Here is a 7915-nt window from a genome sequence, read left to right as displayed (position 1 = left end):
CGAAACTGAAAATCAATCTTTATTCTAATGTGTTTTGCTCCATCGATTCCCACATACAGCAAATGGTTCATATCAGTCTATAAGATTTGTTTGCATGTGTCATCGACTCGTAAATGACAGATGGTTAATTTAAATGATTTGTTTCACCTCATATAATGTCCGTTGTAATGCATTTGTAATACATTCATGCAGCTGTTTATACTTAATTTGTTGTTTGCTCATCTGGATTTAATGTATATACGCATGTACATTTACTTAAATCAGGGTTGGGGTGCCATGGGGAAAAAAACACTACAAAGGGGTGCCTTGCTTTCAAAAAGTTTGGGAACCACTGCTGTAAACTATAAATCCCATTATGTGTGAATATAGCTGATGTGATAATTTATGGAAATTTAACAGCAATTCCCTTTCTGTCGGTCTCTCGACGTTGTGTCGAGCCGACAGATGGGGTTCGCTCTTGAGAACCTATCAACTTCTGACTAGTTTAGAAAAGGCCAATGAAATTGGCGAATGAAATTTGCATGTCGGACTCCGCCCCCGGATATCCGGGTATAAAAGGGAGACAGCGTGCTGCATTCATTCACCTTTTGGTCAGAGGAGCCTGAGCATCCCTCAACCGCTGCAGCGGGCAGCCAGCATTGTGGCAAGAAGGACACAACGTCTCGTTCCATCCATCAGGGAACTGAGGTTACATCCGTAACCAAGACGTTCCCTTTCTGTCGGTCTCTCGACGTTGTGTCACGCCCGGCACCGTAAGGGCCACTGGGTAAGCATTATTCCCCCCGGCGGAAAAACGCTGCAGAGACCACTACCTACCGTAGGGAGGAATTAGTGGAGACACCACATGGTCTCACCATCAGGGGAGAACTCATGGGAAAATGTGCGGACTGCAGGAGTTAACCGCAAGGTGGGAGTCCACCTAGGGAGGTCATGGGTTGCCGAGGTGGGAACCATTCATGAGGATACATCAGACGGAACAGCCCACGGAGGGGGGGTTACCACGTCTAGAGCACTAGGTCCGGTTAGAGCTATGTGGGAGATAACTCAACTGTTCCCCGGCCTAAGGGGGCAGGGCTGCTCTGCCCAGCCTGCCCCGAGGAAGGTGCTAGTGATGGATAAAATGCCTGTTCTTTACCCAGTGAGGGAAAGAGGGGAGGCGCAATAGCCGCTGATCCCCTTAAAGGAAGGGGGAAGGGCTTTCGCAGGCGTACGCCCTACCGGCTGCCGGTCCTACACCTTGCCAGGATGCGGGCTGACACCGGTTCCGCGCGTAGGTATTAGAACCTCACAGAGTAGTTGGGTGTAGCCCAACCCGCAGCTCTGCAGATGTCTGCTAGAGAGGCGCCCTGAGCCAGTGCCCATGAGGAGTGTGTCTCACTCCCAACGGGCAGGGGCGAATTGAGATCGGTATGCCATAACGAGAGCATCCACAATCCAGTGCACCAGCCTCTGATTGGAGACAGCCCTCCCTTCTGCTGACCTCCGAAACAGACAAAGAGCTGCTCAGAGCTTCTGGGCTCTACGTGCGGTCCAAGTAGAGGCGCAGTGCGCATACTGGACACAACACGGATAGGTTGGGTCTTCCTCCCCGGTGGGGAGCGCCTGCAGGTTCACCACCTGGTCTCTCGGGAGAGTGGTGGGAACTTTGAGCACGTAGCCGGGGCGGGGTCTCAAGATAACGTGAGAATCCCAGGCCCGAGTTCTAGGCAATCTGTGGACACGGAGGGTGCTTGCAGATCCCCTACCCTCTTGGAGGTGAGCGCCATCAGGAAAGCTGTCTTTATCAAGAGTGAGAAAGAGCGGCAACTCCGGGAGGAGGTGGCAAGAGGGTACGGAGCGCGGATAAGGTGGTCACCTTCTCGCGCCCCTTAGGAACCTAATGACCAGGTCGTGCTGTCCCAGAGGCTACCCAGCAACTGGGTCATGATGAGCGGCCGTAGCGGCTACATACACTCCCAGTGTGGAGGGGGAGAGGTTACTCCCCAGTCTCTCTTGAGGAAGGGACAGCTCGTACCCGATCGAGCAACTCCGCGGGTCTTCTCGCCGATAAGAGCACCAGGACGAGAAGAGGCGCCACCTATGGGCGTATAGCCACCCAGTGGCTGAGGCCCTAGCCTGAGTGACGTCCCAACCAGACCGGGGGTGGGTCACACAGGATCTCCTCGTCCCGTCCAGACATGAAGACCAGGTTCTGCCTGGGATGCCGTAACATGCCCCTTCCCCTGGGGAAGCAGGATCTTCGCCGGGGGAGCGGCCAGGGGGGAGTTGTTGTCAGAGCCTTAGCTCCGAGAACCAAGTCCTGGTTAGGCCAATGGGGCGTAACTAGTACCACTTGATGCTCCTCTTCCCTGGCCTTGCACAGGACCTGTGCAATGAGGCTCACTGGGGGGAAGGCGTACTTCTGCTTGTCCCGCGGCCAGCTGTGCGCAAGGGCATCTGTGCCAAGGGTACCTCGGACAGGGAGTACCAAAGCGGACAATGGGTGGAGTCCGGGGAGGCAACAGGACCACCTGTGCCTGGCCAAACTGCTCCCAAATGAGCCGGACTGCGCGGGGATGGAGTCACCACTCTCCGTGAGGCATCGACTGACGAGAGAGCGCAACGGCTGTCTGGTTCAGGACGTCTGGGATGTGTGTGGCTCGCAGGGAACTGATCACCTGCTGACTCCAGAGGAGGAGGCGCCGGGCGAGTAATGTTAGCTGCCGTGAGCGAATGCCACCAAATGATATATGCCACAGCAGCTGTGCTGTCCGACCGGACCAGCACGTGCTTGCCCTGCACGAGAGGTAGTAGCCTCCTCAATGCAAGTAGCACAACCAACAACTCTAGGCAGTTGAAATGCCAACGCAGGCGGGGGCCCGTCTACGGCCCCGACACTGCCGATCTAGGTGCCGGAGCACCAGGTCCTTGTGTGTACACAACAGATCTCGAGAGGGGATCTTCCCTGAGGGGAAGGAGGGCGGCTTCCACGACCTTAGTAAAGACCTATGGAGACAGGGACAGACGGAAGGGGAGGACCCTGTACTGATATGCCCGTCCCTCGAACGCGAACCGTAGGAATGGCCGAAGTCGAGGGAGGATAGAGACATGAAGTACGCGTCCTTCAGGTTGATTGCCATGAACCAGTCCTGACATCTGACGGACGTCAGGATGCGCTTCTGTGCGTGATCATCCTGAAAGGCAGCTATTGTGTAGGTGCCTGTTCAGAACACACAGACCCAAGATAGGGCGCAGCCCCCCGCCTTTCTTGGGGACAATGAAGTACAGGCTGTAAAACCCGTTGAACATCTCGGCTGGTGAGACGGGCTCGATCACTCCCTTCGCCAGAAGGGTGGCGACCTCTGCCCTAAGTACGGGAACATCCTAGCCTCTGACTGAGGTATATCAGATGCCCTGAAACTTGGCGGGCGTGAGGCGACTGGATCGCATAGCCGAAACGGATCGTCTTCCCTAGCCAGCCTGACAGTCTGGGAAGCCCAGGCTCCCAGAAATGTAACAGGGGGACTAAAGGTTCGATCTTTTTCATCATCCCCCGGGGGGTGGTTCGATGGCTAGCAGTACGGATTCCTTGCCGGGGGAGGTCCCCCGGGGAGGAGATCGGCTCTGCTGCTTTTCCTGCCTGGCGACTGCGCAGCTCAACGCACTGTCTGCTGAGAGTGCTGAGGGCTGGTGTTTATACTCGACATTGCGCTTCGCCATGACGCAACGTCGAGTTTGCCGTTCACCGTCGTGCAGAGGGTGGGAGCGGCTGTGATAACCCAGAGAGAGAGGAAACTCTCTTTTTTGAGAGTAAGTGGGCGCTAGCCCCCCGGAGGGGGCCAGCAGATGGAGAGACGGGGCAGGATCCGTCCCTATCCGATTTCCCAGCGATGTGGCTGGGGTCGGGCCCAATGGTAGCCTCGATCCCACTGAGGTCTTCCCATGAGGGCCGCTTCGCCATGGCTGCTGATGGGGCGATGGTCTCCTCTTCGCTGTCTCCTCCAGGGGGGGCCGCCTGAGTGGGGGGCGCCAGAGCTGGAGGGCGTCGAAGAGCACCAGGGCTGCTGGGAAGCAGACGGTGCACGGGACTCGACAGCCGAGGCGGCCGAGTCGCAGCACGGCAGACTGCTTCTTTACTGTCGAGAACTGCGGCTCGACAGTAACACCAACCAGCCCCCCCTTGTGAGACGGGTGCGTCGAGAAAGCGGACCTTCTCGGCGTTACTCATCTGCGCAAGGTTCGGCCAGAGGAGTTTCTCATGGACCACAAGTGTGGACATCGTCCGACCCAGGGCCCGCGTGGTCACCTTGGTCGCCCGTAGAGCGAGGTCAGTGGCGGCGCGGATTTCCTGCATAAGCGCTGGGTCGGTCTTACCCTCGTGGAGCTCTCTCAACGCCCTGGCCTGGCAGGAGCCATAGCGTGGAGAGAGGAGGCAGCTTGGTCCACCGCAATGTAAGCTCTCGACACCAGAGATGCCGAGACCCCACATGCTTTGGACGGGAGTCTAGGTCGAGCCCCCCCCAGGTGGCCGCCGCCTACGGGCACGAGTGCACTGCGGCGGCATACTCCACCTGGGGGACATCGACGTATCCTCTAGCTGTCTCAACCTCGAGGGAAGAGAGGGTGACAGAACTTTGTTTGACGTGAAACGTGCCGGAAAGGGGGCGTTCCAGGTCTTACTAAGTTCCTCATGCATGTCCGGTAAACACGGCACTGGGGGCGGCCACGGCTTGGAGCTGCGCTCAAACCCTAGGCGACATGTAGCCAGCCGTGAGCGCTGGGAGAGGCAGTGCGGGCACTGCAACCCAACACTCATGGCGGCCCGGGAAAGCATGGCTGACATTTCGATGTCTGCTTCTTCCTGGGCTCGACCCCCCGAGGGAGGGAGCCCGAGGAATCGTCGGAGTCGGATGGCAGTATGTCACCCCCCGATGCTGCAAGAGACATCTCATCATCACGCATCATGTCTGAATACGTGATTGAGGAATAAGACGGCGGACCGTCTCCTGGGGAACGGTCAGACGAGCGAGACGAGGTGCGAACGGTCCGTGAGCCAGTGGCTGGCGGATTATCGCTCACAGTAATCCTCATTTCACCCTCGCTGCTTGCCGTAGCGGACGGCAGGGCCGTAGTCTTGCCGCCACGGAACAGGGAGCAAACGAGGTGGTGGCTGAGTCCCGTGGGAACACAGCCACCCGTGACGTAACGTCTGAATCATCACCACCCGCAGTGCGGGCAGGACGTATCCACAACGTCTGCCCCAGCGTACTGGAAGCAGGCATCGTGTCCGTCCCCCTCCTCGATGAGTGTGTTGCACCCATGAGAACAGCGGGACAAGCCACGCTGGAGAAATTTGCTCTTTTAGAAAGGAAATTTGCTCGAACACCTCCGGAACTGCCGAGACGCCCAGGGGAGAGTCACTGCAGGAAGGGACCGTCCGCTGTCCACGTCGTAGATTCCAGCAGAAAAATGATCACCAAAGATCGTAGAGAAGCTCATCAGATACATAGGCTCTGAAGAACAAAAGGTGAATGAATGAGCACGCCGGCTTCCCTCTTATACCCGGACATCTGGGGAGGAGTCCGGCATGCAAATTTCATTCGCCAATTTTCATTGGCCTTTTCTAAATACTCAGAAGATGATAGGTTCTCAAGACAAACCCCATTCTGTCGGTTCGACACAACGTCGAGAGACCGACAGAAAGAGAACCAGATTATTTTTAACATATTTACCTTTATTCTTCACCGCTGTCTCTTTTGTAGTTTTTAAAAGTGATTGCTGTGAAAGAAAATATATCCCTTTGCTGTGAACTTTGTAACTTTGCAGATGTTGTTTATGCTCAAACAGCTACATTACACACAAACCTAAATTGAAAAAGTGAATTGCATCCAACCTCCTCTTTAAAATGCAAAAGTAGTAACTGTTAAAACTAGTAAATGCACCATGAACTAACTTGAATATTAACATTACCTAAGATTAATTGAACACAGATTAATACACGCTGGAAAAACAATATTGCTTATAGTTCAGGTTAGTTAATGCATTTAGTAATGTTAACAAATACAACCCCAATGCAAAGTGAAGAGAATAGTATTATAAAGCTAGGCTTTGATGGGAAGTCACTTAACTTTACATTAAGTTCTCCACTCTGGCCCTCGATGCCCACAGCTTTCCTGCAGAGTTTAGCTCCTAGTCTAATGAAATTCTACTGCCTGTGAAAGATGGTTTAGGAGACTTCTCTGTTACACCACCGAAATAATCACATGATAGTTTTTCAATCTTACATCACAAAAAATTACATTACAGCCTATCTATCATCCATTTTCCTAAATGAAACATATTTTTTTCTTCAAACAATGAAAAATCAACTTCAGAAAGTATGTGGTACTTCTGGCTTCAGCAAGATACCCCTCAGCCCTTACGTATAATGTCTGCTTTGGCCCCATTATAGGGCTCCAATATTTAGTCCATTTCAGTGATCTGTACATGTCTAGGTAGCATTACTGTGTTGCCCAGATGCTTATCTCAGAAGAAAATCTGGAACAGAAATCTCTATGTTCATTTCAGTTAATTGAATTGCTGAAGAAGAAACAATTATCTTATGGACACCTAAGATAGGAGCATGTTGTTTTCCCATCTGAAACTCAAGCATCATTTCCTTGCTCTTTGATCTGACACCACTATGTGCTGGAAAGTCAAAGATAACAACTCCAGATGGTCCCAGTCTACTCCAGATGAGATCAAACGCAGTGTAAAAGGTATTATTAGTAGTATGTAGTGGTAGATGACGGTATCCTCCCTTCCCATGTGTCATCATTAAATAGTCAGTTATTTTTCCAATCCTCATTATTTCTTTATTTTTTATTTCTTTAAGAAATTGTAAATGGTAATTGCCCATGTAAAACATGCTGCCATGATGATAGACTGTTGTGAGTGGTTGCTACAGCACCAGTATGATAAAATGTTCTGGGTGGTTGCTAGGTTACTTGTCAAAAAGAGAGCATCAAAGTTTCTCAGATATTCTAGTCACATTGAAAACCATTGGGATTGGTTTTCATTGTATGTTTTCCAGTTCAACGGTCTGCCAGACAAAAAAAAGTGTGATCACTCAAAAAATAAAAAGCTCTAAACAAGCCGCACAAAAGTTGCATAAATGTTGGCTGGCTTCCTTTTCTTTTTTCCTTATTCCGATTCTCTCTGTCTCCTCCCCTCTGGGTTTGCATTCTTTTTCCTATCTCATCTTTATAGTATATAAAGTATATGCATTTATTATTTATCTGTCTGCTTTATATCAAAGATTTCTTCAAAAACATATCAGAGCTGGATGGAACTTGATGTTTTATTCACGGATTGGGATCTCCCCCAGATGACCCACGGCCACAAAGAGCAGCTCTTACACAGACCTTATCGTTTTCTCAATACTGTGGAAATGCTAAAGAAATGTTGCGCAGTGGCATCCCATATCAGCATCATCTGCGACCTCTGCACAGGGTTCAGATGAACAGAAATACAGCAGCAACCTGGAACACAAATGGAATATTACTATTGCACAAGAAAGCGTTAATAGGACTTGTATCTTTAAATGGGGGACACTTGTTTATGATAATTTACAGTGAGCTTTACTAACCCATTAACCGTCCCAGAATCATGCATGTCACAGTTGCTTAGAAACAATTTTAACAAGTAACACAGATGAAGACAGAAGCTTTAGTATGACTGACTGTGTACACATCTCTCTCTATCTTACATGCTGTTCCTTTCTGTGGCCCTCCCGAGTGTGTTCCTGTCTCAGGGCCTCAAGTGTATGTTCCTGTCTGCGGGCCCACCAGGGCATGTTTCTGGGCGCGGGCTCTCTGGAGTCTGTTCCTGTCTGTGGCCCTCCCGAGTGTGTTCCTGTCTCTGGCCCTCAAGTGTATGTTCCTGTCTGCGGGCCCCA

Source organism: Triplophysa rosa, linkage group LG17, assembly GCF_024868665.1.
Source record: "Triplophysa rosa linkage group LG17, Trosa_1v2, whole genome shotgun sequence".
Lineage (NCBI taxonomy): Eukaryota > Metazoa > Chordata > Actinopteri > Cypriniformes > Nemacheilidae > Triplophysa > Triplophysa rosa.
This window is presented reverse-complemented; position numbering follows the sequence as displayed.